A 12465-nucleotide genomic window follows, 5' to 3' on the forward strand; every position below is an offset into this window, starting at 1 on the left:
AGGAATACTATGGATCAGATTTTGAAAATAACCATGCACATTCTCAAGGTCAGACAACATTACAATCTCCAAAGCATTTGGAGACACTTCAGTTTGTCAGAGAGTTAAAAACACAGTTCTGTATTCTTAAAACTGGTATAAGGCAGGGCCACAGAGACAAGAACAGAACTGTTGACAGCATCAGTTTCTCTCTGTAGTCCTGAAGACTGCATCCTAACCCTACTGAGGCCCAGAAAATGCACAGCAGCTTAATTTGCTTTTTGCCATTACTGCATTCCTCCTCCCTTGGTAATAGGCCTCATATTGTTAGATATCCTAATTGCTGAACTGACACACTGCATTTATAATGCAAGGCTATTTCCATTTGTATTGCAGTTTTTCATCCAACTTCCTTTCTTCCAAGGAAGAGGTCGCAAAAATTCACTATATGATTACTCATCAGCCAGAGACAATTTGAGTTTTGCACATTTATGTCTCCAGATTGAAAGTATGAATCACTCTTCTACATCATTTCTGCATATAGACCCCAGCTCTCTATCAGGAAATATGAATGAATTTAAATTTGATCCACCAGGGCCTCATCTGTTCAAAAATTTCACACTCAATATAACTGGCATATTTTTCTTCTGTGTCCCATCTCCTTAGCTGACATACAGGACCATTTCTTTAAAAAAAAATTCAAAACATAGTTTGATAACAATTCCAGCAATAAGCACCCTTACTGAGAATTAAGAATGAAAAACATAATTTATACACATTTGAAATGGCGATGATAAATTTGCCTTGTTTATTCTTCCCGTATTTCTGGAGTTGTTCAGGGTTCAAACTGAAACTTTAGTATTAAATACATACTAAGAGTACATGGCACATTCACCACAGTTTTATGATTTTAGGTGAATCTGAATTTTCTTGTCTACATCTGTGACTGAAATAGACTTGCTTCAAGTTCTGCCTCTCCTCAAGAAAAAAAAACTGAAGTGCAAAAATATACAAGAAGCATCATTCAGAATGAAGAAACTTGATACTCCAAGTTCGATTGCAAGATAACATATAAGCAGAACCAAGACATTTTTCAATGCAAGAAACTTCTTAATTCAGCAAAAACCCTCCTTTATTAATGACTCAAAGGAACACAAAGCTAGTTTGCTGATGATACTAAACTGGGAGGAGCTGTCACCTCCCTTGAAGCCAGAGAGGCCCTGCAGAGGGACCTCAAAAAATTGGAGGGCTGAGCAATCACCAATCGTATGTTTAACAAGGGAAAGTGCCCTTGGGTTGGGGCAGCCCTGGATGTACAGACAGACAGGAGAATGAGAGGCTGGAAAGCAGCGCCATGGAAAGGGACATGGGAGTCTGGGTTGACAGAAAGTTGAACCTGAGTCAGCAGTGCCCCAGCAGTCAGGAGCGTGTGACTCTCGAGGTGTCCTGTGCAGGACCAGGAGTTGGAGTTGCTGATCCTGATGGGTCCCTTCCAACACAGAGTATTCTACAATTCTGTGATTGCCAGTCTTCAATAAGGCCAAAGCTGTGAAATGCATGGGAACTTGCCATCCTGCCAACAAACACAGAACTCCACTGGTATTGTTTTTTAAATGGTAAAGGATTTTTCCTAGGAAGGTTTTTTAACTAGGCTTTTTGATGCTACAAGTACTGCAACCTGAGCATGGAAAGATACAGATTTCCACTTCCTTTTATCCCCTTATCTTCATGTCTCAAAGCATCCTCAAGGATATTGTGATTCAGAAATTTACCAAAATTAGAAATGTTTAGAAACTCTTATCTTTCAATCCATTAGCTAAATCATTAAAGCTACAGTGAAATGTAGCCTATGCAATCCCACTATTGTAACTGTGCTTTGTAAAAGCATCCTCTGAAATATGACTCAGAAAGAACAAACACCTGTTTGCTTACAGAGCAGGATGCATTTTTTTTCTCCATGGGGCAGGGCCACAGGGTCCTTCATGTGTCTGTGTCTTGCAAGCACCCACTTAAGGGCAAAGCAGATAATTTCTGAGTGCACAACACATGCATGATCTAAGTGACTGGGAGTCTCTGAGTAGAGTACCTCTTCCATTTTCCAACAGCTATCCTCTTCAAGTGCTTACATTAAGTCCCCAAAATAGTTTTCTGCACCTACTAATGGAAAACCTGTATGAGGACAATGCCTTTCTTCTCATTAAGAAAACATTTGTTTAAGTAAATCCTTGAAATAAAAATCTCAATTCTTCTGCAAGTTTATATTGCTTGACGACTTTACTACAAGTGAGGAAAGAAATGCATGTCTGTAAATTTTGTTTGCAGAGCCTGCTCTTTTCTGAAATTCTTTATCTTAGTTCATATGTTTTCTTTATTAATAAATAAAATAAAGCCTTAAGTTCCATATCAACTTTATAGCTTCACCTGAAGTAAAATTTATCTTATATTGAACTAAAAATGCAACCAAGGATGTTACATTTAATATGTGAAACATATATATGACTAAAACAGAATGGTTTTATGATTCATTATTACTTTATACTTCTCAAGAGTCTTCAGTTTTTGATTATGTTAGTTTGTGGTTGTGTCCTAGTTATGTCAAAGAAGGCACTTAAAATTCTAACATTGTCTCCACTCAATGATAACATAACACAGATAATAAAAAATAAATATTTGAAATTAAGGTACAAACATTGCCCATCATTAATTCAAGATAAGGCTTCAATATTTCTTTTGAACCATATTTAAGACAAAACCTAGTGTTGTGTTATATTTAAGCATATGCTGTACTGTATTTATGCATGTGCACACAAGTCACAAATACACATGTGATTCAGACCATGTAATAGTTAATAAAACAGAAAAGAAACAAAACACTATCTACAGCTAAGTAGTACAAGTGTCCCCTACCTACAACTTGACAATAACCAGAGCAGCATAGTCACTCCAGCCTCCTTTAAGTGTCTGGCCATCACTGTAACCTCCCACTGTTGAAGCATCTAGGAGTGTAAAGTTAGGAATTTCTGTAATTGGATCATCCAGGAACAAAATAATTGCCATGCTGGACCAGAAAGCTGGCAAAAATAAGCTGAAATAAAAACAAGCTTGCTGTTTCAGACTTTCATTATTCATTTAAATAATGTTACAAGTCAGTTCAATGTGATTCAGTTTGTTATAGACACTTTAAAGGTAAGATGCATCATGTGAATGATCAGCACATACATTTAGAAAATACTGAGCATTGAACAAAGATTTTAAAACAAAAGTTAGTAGATATAGATTAACATTTATTTCATAAAAATGAAGAATACACTGGGAACTCAATGAGTAGCTCCGAGGCAAAACCCTTTGATTGCAGTACATTTGGAGAGGAAAAGTTTCTGTAGCACTTTATATTCCAGCACATACAAGTTATAGAAGCAGCAGTTAACATTTAAATCTGAGATTTTTTTGAGACCAATTAAAAGCAAAAAAAGTATCTTTAATAGTGTTTTTGGTTAACAGCCTAACCTACAACAGCTAAAACTCCTACCAGAAAGAATATGTATGAAGCCACATCTTAAAGGGTTAAACAACATGTATTTAATAAGTGCTACTTTGCAGTCAATATCTGATAGAGCTATTACTGAAATAACTTGTTCACTGTGACACTAACATATTCTGTCTTTAAAAAAAAATCCACCTTTCTTTCCTCTGACCTTCCTCTTAAAGGATTACAATGAAGTGTATATCTGATGAAACCAAAGATGAGTTATGGGATATGGATACTTGAAGACAGATTGGCACAGATATTGGATTCACAGATCAGGTCAGGACAATCATCATCACAGCTCTACAAAGACAGCTGTTGACTTCAAACCATATCCAGTTGCATAGTTTTTGTCAGTAGATAAGAGGATTTTGAATTCAATATGTACATGCAAATGATCACTTGCACACCACATTTAATTTAAATTCCACATTTTATATAAGTCATTATAAATACATGCTCAACCAAGTTGAAACTCTAAGTATTTCATAGCATCATTTAGAGCAAAATCACCTTTAAGAATCTGACCACAAGCCAGTACTGACACCACTGAACCACTTGTGTACCCACAAGTGCACAACTTTTCACATCTACACAACTTTTAAATACCTGCAGGGATGGTGTCTTCACCATCCCTGTTCCAATGCTTGACAACCCTTTCAGAGGTGAAATTTTTTCCAAATATCCAAGCTAAAACTCCCCTAACACAATTTGAAGCCATTTCCTCTTGTCCTGTCAATAGTTACTTGGGTGAAGAGACTGACCTCCACCTTGCCACTAGTGGGATATTGAGAGAGAGAAGGTCCCCCTGAATCTCCTTTTCCCCAGACTAAACACCCCCCTCTCTTTCAGCCAGTCCTCATCAGACCTGTTCTCTCAACCTTCACCAGCTTTGCTGCCCTTTTGTGGACAGCACCTCCACGTCTTTCTTGTAGTGAGGGGCCCAGAACTGAACACAGGATTTGAGCTGTGGCCTCACCGGTGCCATGTGCAGGGGGAAAATCACTGCCACACCATCTAGTGCAATCCAGTGTATAATATTCTCAAAATGATGTTCCATATGCATTTTTCTTTAAAGCACACATGCTGAAGAACAGCCCTGCAAGTTGCACGTGCCATTTCTACAGAAGTGAGCCTCAAAAGGCAGGCAGACTTTTCCTAAAACTTAAGTTAAACAGGGTACCTAGAGAATTAAATAATTTTCATTTGTTCCCATTTTCTGATATTGAAGAACTCTCTGGGTGCAAAGTGCCTGGCACAGCTTTATCATTACTGAAACTTTATGCTTTCAACTTGCATGATATTTTCAAACTACATCCCTTTAAGTTATGAATACATGATCGACTCACCCCTTCCTCCTTTCCAGAAGAATGAGGCTAAGAAAAAAAAACTCACTAAAAGGATGTCCAAACAGTTGCATGAAGTGAATCAATAAAACAGGAGTATCTGTTTAGAATTAGTCTCTCAAAGTTTTCTAGACCCTTCCCCATATAAAGAAATTTGCCATACACAAATAAAAGCTGGACAGTGAGTTGAGAGTAGCACACCTTCAAAAAAAACCCAGTGGTCAATTATTGAAACCATCTTCTCCCACTGTCAAGGTACTGATAGGCAAAAAATTAGAGCACATCTCTGCACAGTCCATAGCTTTAGTTGTACAGTCAAATTTTAAAGGACATTATGAGTGCTTATGGAAACGTTTTTGCACTTGGCTTAGAACTAGAGTTATCAAATCAGCTTTCATCTAGAGCAAAAATCAGAAAGAAAGAAAATGCCAAACAGCTCCTAGAAATAAATCCAAAATATAGGCACAAATCCATTACTGACTTAGGAAATACTATACTAATATCAACTGATAGTCATGCTACAAGCCCTTCCCATATGGACTTCCTCTCACATCTGTGTTTCAGTGATGAACAGCACTACCTAGAGATGTATAAGTAGGAGCATTAGATTAGAGCAAAACCAAACACTATCAGTTTGTTTCAGGGGAAAAAATTCAAATGATTAAACATGATCCTTTTTGAAGGCATGACAGATACTGAAAACACGAAATAAGGAACAGGATAGTATGTTAGGAGGCAGATTGATTTGAGAATTAATCGAATGCAAATGAAACAAACAGCAATATAATAGCAACATGAGAAGTCCAATAAACATCTGTCTTTTCCCTAATAGTAGGCATTATCACACCTCAATCCAAATGATACAGTGATCCAAGCCCTTATGAACAAGTCAAAATATGTTATCAAGCACTCATTCCATATAAAAAGAAATGAATGTAAAACCAATGTAATGTAATTGATTATCATAAAAATAATATATTTTACAGTAAATTAATTAGCTGGAATAATAGGTCAATAGATGTAAAAAAAATTGTTTAAGAAAAGCTACTGAGGAAAAAGTGGGAAAAAATAGTTTGGTTTTCATTCACAACTCTGAGAATCAGTTTTGAGTAACAATGTTTATAAAGAAACAGCCAGCTACTAAACTGAACTTGTCCAGGTCTTACATTTTGGAATCACTTTCCAGATCTCCTGGAAAGAAGGATCTTCTGCAATTTATTTATGTCATACAGGAATCCAAAGGTTATTGAATGTTTACACAGCTCATAATATCCTTACCAGATTTGTGTTCTTTCTTTATCCTTATGATGCATGTGTTCTGTACAGTCAGTAGAAAGGAGCTGAACACAAACCACAGCAAGAGGAAGAGAACAATCACTGGGAGATTTTCCACTGTTTTATGTCTTTAGTATTTACTCTGTCCCTAAGTTCATATTTGTGTTTCTTACTCCCAGGACATACTGCAAAATCTGTGTACCCTCAAGATGAACAAGGAAAATGCTGTAAAGTAGGGCAGGATAAGAAAATCTGAGTATTCAGCTTCCATTCCTCTCTTTTTATGTACACTTGCTGTCACTATGGCTTTGCTGCATCTCTTCATGGCCACTGAGAAGTGCTTTCTGAAAGTAGTTTGGTTTGGGGTTTTGGTAGAGTTTTTTTACATTTTAATTTATTATACTTCAATAGAAAAAAAGGTAGTTCAGCCCAAACAGATTTCAAAAATATCTATCTAAACCCCTTCTTTAAGCACAAAAATCAACACAACCTGAAATATAAAGCATTGAGACATCCTCATTATAAGTCTACTCACCAAAGACTCACAGATTTTCAACTATATTAAAAAATAGTCTCAATAGTAAAACCCCTACTATGTTTCACACATGCAAGGAATCATATTGCTAGCATCAAAATCCATGGGAGTTAATTTGCACAGGTACAATATGCTTCTCTGTTATTTTTTTGCATGCAAAACTATCCCATGGGTGAATTCAAAAAAGCTCCACTCAAACAAAAAGAAGCAACTGAAAGTTTCACACTGGGAAAATGGCAGGCTCTGGATATTTAAGAATTGTTCTAATTTGATTACATGGAGTAATTAAATTTTAAAAAAAGAGCACTCACTAACAAGCAGGAATGGTCTCCCTTGGGGCTTGAGCCAGCAAAACACTCACAGGGCAGCTGACTCCAGCAGAACAGCTCACTTGCTTTGAGCTAAGCAGAGTTAAACGGATTGAACCCTTGATTAATTAATGGAGCATTTTATACAAAGTATGAAATTAACTTGGAAATCTTTCTGCTTTTGATTGAACTGTGAACACAGTGGTTCATAGGCATCTCTACCCTCTTTATAGACTGTTCTGATATCTGAGAGAAAATACTAAGTTCCCACTGATTCTTATTTTCTAAGAGAAATTATAAGCACATAAAGAGAAGATCAGATCTTGCTCCAAGGCAGTCAATACACCACAGACAACAGATCAGCTGCACCTCAGAGCTTCATTTCAGTGATGACTACTTTTGGAGTACAAACTTATACTGCATTTATATCCTTTCTTAGTTGTCTTCCTATAAAGTGAATATATACAGACACTTTTTGTAACTCTTTGTAAATTACTAATATTTAACAATAATTTTATATTTCGATATCAGAAAACTTGGTGGAATTTTTATGTTTATACCTGTTATTTACAGGATGAGGAGTGTTTTCATGTGACATATTATTACTCTGAAATAAAATTTACATATTACACTGAAATAACTCTTAGCATTGACTGAGATCTTACATTAAGAGTAAAACATAGACCATTTATCTGCATTTTAATTTCTGCTACTACCATAACACACCTCTCCAGATACTGGTGTCTCATATAGATTAGCACAGATCTAAAGATCATGATGGATAAAACTGCTGCCACTGGAAGTCAGAAAATCCATCTGACTTATGAGAATTAAAGTTAAAGGTAGAATGTGTTTGAGAAGAAAAAATATCTGAAGAAAAATACATGCTATCTGGTGTTTCACAATTTGATAAAAGATTGAAAGTTTATTCAACCATGAATTAGAAACAATTTATTTGTATGCACCCCAAAATTAAATGCAATGGCCAAAAATCCTATTTATTTTAATTATCCCAAGTCTTGCTTTTGAGGCAATACATTTTCAGAATGCTGTTTCAGCCTTGTGGTGAACACACACACATTTAATTTTTTAGAGAAAACTGTCTGGAAAATGCTTTCATACAGACTCCACTTTGCTTTTAGAGAGTGAAATACATTTCTAAGCCTTTCCTTGCTTGTTGAGCTACATTGAACAACTACATTTTTCTTTTTAGTGAAGTTACTCTCATATTTTAAAAATGGCCCTTCTATTTTAGGACTGTGTTCATTGAAAAACATATATATTCTATTTGTAGTTTTGTGTTTAGTAATAGGTCAAAGCCTCTGGGGTTTCACACTTGAATGAATTACATCCTGGGGAATCCTGTGTACTGAGAAAGCCAGAGTAATTAACATAATCAAACATGTCTCAGTAAAACCAGTATCTAAAACTACAGTGATGTCATATCCCATCACAACACCCTCTTTAAATGCTAGAATGTACAAACTGGCAATGTTAGTGTGGTAAGGAATACATACTTGAGGTCTTTGCTCCTTACCATTATGATATGTGTGGTTTTCAGCTGTTAGTTTGGAAGCCAGCCTTATAAGAAAGTAATGAACTCTAACTCCGTAGCTGAATATATCATTATAAAGCATTTGGGGTTTATAGGTTCACATGTTTTAGTATTGGAGCCATGGCTGACTTGAACTGAATCTCAAGGGCATCAGACTTTACCCAGTGGCTTCTGGACCAAACCCAGAATATACAACTGACCAAGCTCTAAAGACTTCATCATCTTTCAAGAAAGGTGATCAGTTTTGCTCCCTTTTTAGGTATTTCAATAATTTAATTGCTTCAAAGTAAGATTATTATTCTTCTATTCTGTATTCATCTTTTATCTGGTTCCAGACTTGCCAATTTACTACCTCTAATTATTTCAGATTTTAAATTTTTTCCTTGACTTCACAATTTCATTTGCTTCATGCAGGTGTCTGAAGACCTTTCAGTTTTTTACAAGATGAAGTTTAATCTTATATTAAAAAAGTATTCCAAGCTGTAACATTCTTGTAGTTCTTTTCATAAACATTTGAATTTTGTTGGTAGCCTTTTTACAGGATGATTAAACATACTGAACCATATTGTGTTTATGATTGGGCATACTAAAATGATAATAATAACTTCTCATGCCTACAGCTATGATTAAATTGTCTTAACAATCCAGAATAATGCTATCACACCAAAAAGCACATTAATTATTCCTTCTACCCATATATGCACTTCAGTTCCTCTGTGCCAATAACTTGAAGTAGCTACATTATCTTGCATTCAGTTGTATAAATTGTGTGTTAATAAACAGAGGTAGACTATAATATTGACCCATCCTATTTCTTGTTGTCCTAATATACAAAGTTTTTCAAGCAACCCCATTTTTGGAACAACAACAATAAAAAATATTTTAATGATTCTCATTAGGAGCATCTTCTTCCAGCAGTCTTAAACCACTTTTGCCTCACAGGCTACTGTGAACACTTGAAGTTCATTCCTGGTGAACACTTCTCAAGCTTATAAACACAAGTGATTTACTTTCATATGTACCTAAATCATGGTTGAACCAGGGATATAGTAGCTATCCAGCCTGCTGGTTAAGAGGAGAATTAGATATTGACTTTAGAATATTTTGGTAAAAACTTTTTTTCAACATACTGATGTTTTCCATTTGTAAAGAATGTACTTCAATTCACTTCTAATACTACTGAAAATAAATGAAGCAGCTCATTTACTTTTTAGTAAATATGCTGAGTTTTGTATGCGTGTGACACACTCCAGCTACCATGTTTTGAATTATGAGAAATATTACTTGATTTTTTTAATATAAATAAACAACATTAATATTTGAGATAGAAGTTCTGATTTCTGGATTCTGGTTTTAAAATAGATGTTCAAACAAATCTCATTTTTCAATCTACTGTAACTGCCAGAAGTATCAAAAGATACCATAACGATCTTCTAAAGATGGGACGCAGCCATTAGTTTAGCTTTATATAATAAGGAGGTAAGTCTACCAGTAATGATATGGAAAGACTAAAAAGGTGGCAATTAAAACAATATAGTAAAATTAAAAGAATAGGAAATATTTTATCAAAGTTTGAAGTCTACAGTAGTGTTTTGTTGAATTGGAACCTTTTATATATCAAGGTGCATTGTTTTAATTCACTCAGAAGAAAATATTTTAATATTCAACACTACCAGCAGAAAAGTTTGAAAACAGTCTCACTTAGCAGAATAAAATATTGCAACAATAAACTGGCTACCTAAAGCATAAGCAAGCATATATATTTCCCACAAGGATTTTGAGAAGCTTGAACTCTGCATATCTAAAGTATAGCCTGCATTTATAATTAATAGAACTGTTCCTATTGGAGACATGGAGAGTTCGTGATGGCAGTTTCAACTAATAGCACCTTGAAAAAATGCATATGCCTCAGTGCAAATAAATTAAATTAGAACAATTCACTGTTGAAGTACATAATGCACAAAGATAAATAGCTCCTGGAGAAGCAGCCTCACTGCATACTCATTTTGAGAGAAAAGAGAGGAATCAACTCTTCTAAATACAGAAAGAAAGTACTCCACTGGTTCTGCAGAGCACCTGCATTGACAGACTGTCCCTGAGCAAATAGAGGGATTTGTTAGTTTGCTTGCCATTGTGTTTTCAGTTGAAGGAGTAAACAAGTTTCTTTCATTATCATTGTTGACATTTAGGGCTACAGAGAGAAAAAAAACCCAAAAGGATCAACTTTTTGCAAAGTGGACCTAGAAACCTAGAGTATCCCTTCTTTTATGTAACCCCTACTAATTAAAAAAGTTCAGGGAATGGAGGAAAATTTGTTAGTGATGTTCTGGTGCATTCTTTGCCATACTCGTGATAGGTATCAACAAAGAAATCCCAACTGGCTCTAAAATGTGGGGTAGGCATTAATATTTAGTGATGCCTGCTTGTAACAACCTTGAAGAGGAGCTAAAAAAAAGAACAGCAATATTGTAAAAGTGGACAATATAAAGTAAGAACTGTGGTGAAAGTCACATGTGGGATATTTTTTGAAATAAAAAAAAAAAAAGACAATATACCTGCAGGTGGAACATGTGATTGCTTTTAAGGTTTCTAATGAAATGCCTTCTTTCTAACTCACACCTATCTTTGGATATAAGGAATGCATAAAATCCCTGTTTCATATTTCTTTCCTTCATCTCCTCTACCTGATGACCTTATAATTGGGGTTTTTTCTGTGTTAAAAGTTTTTCTCTATTTCACTTTCTCTCTTTCAATCTTCCTTTTTCTGTAATGAATGTATTATACTTCCCTCAAATTTCAGTTTCTTTCTGTTTGCTTCATGTTCTTTATTTTGTTGAACCTTTGCCTTTTTCCACATCTGCTTCCATCTTTGGCCTTCAAGTTTTCTATGGCTTTTTAATAGTTTTAATAAGAGTCTGGCATGAGATAACCCTGTGGGCTGTGCATTTGTTGGAGCTGCACAAGTATTGGGGCTGCCATCTGACTGTTAGTGTTTCCTGTTTAGTGGCTACACGGAAAAACAGCAGGCACATCATACTGAGGCAGTCGAGGAGAGGGTGATAGGCCCAGTCAGATGCTGTTCAGAAATGCAGAGCTGTGTCCTGAACTGGTCCTCCCAGATTTCTCTTTCCACTGGGTCTCCCTGGCATGACGTGGCTGTTCAAAGGACATTGTCTTTTAGATTCACAGACCAGCCCTACTTTACAATCTCATACATATTCTCCCCTTCTGCCTTTCTCCAGGTGTAGTCCTTCATGACAAATCCTTCATATTACTTTGTTGACAAACCATACAGATTACTAAAATAATTTCTCAAACAATATTTCTCAATATCAACTCATAAAGCCTTCCCCTTGCTAAGGAAAGCTGAACCTGGTTTGCCTGAAATGTTTGGCTTCTCAGACAATAAATGTAATCATGTCACTTCCCTACTGCCACCTGTACTCATAACATGGTTCTCTGTCCCCCCTGTTCTCATTAATAACTTTCTGGTTTCCCTATTAAGATGTTCTTTGCCATAATCCCTTCCACTCTCCTTCCCAGTCAAACTTTCAGACTCTTTGGGTTTCCCTATTAGCCGACCCTATAGTTCTAGATCTTCTCTCTTTTCTGAAAAGTCAAATAGAACAGGATATACTTTTTCTGTGTCAATCAGCGCTGTATTTTAAAAGAGGCTGAAATACAGAGATGGGTTTTTCACACCCCCTCAGCCATTTCCTAAGTAAAATCCTACCCCCAGACCTACAGGCAAAGCAGAAGCGCCCCTCTTTGCCCAGTCTTTTCCGAAACCCGAGGTTCAGTGAGTTCACCCGGCCTGTCTGACGGCAGCTACCCCGTGTAGGCATCGACTCGGCGGCCCGGGACCCGCGGCAGGGACGGCGCTGGGGCAGGAGTCGTTCTGAGCCCCGCCAGCCCCGGCGGAGCGTCCCCTGAGCCCGGTC

Source organism: Zonotrichia leucophrys, chromosome 4 (assembly GCF_028769735.1).
Source record: "Zonotrichia leucophrys gambelii isolate GWCS_2022_RI chromosome 4, RI_Zleu_2.0, whole genome shotgun sequence".
NCBI lineage: Eukaryota > Metazoa > Chordata > Aves > Passeriformes > Passerellidae > Zonotrichia > Zonotrichia leucophrys.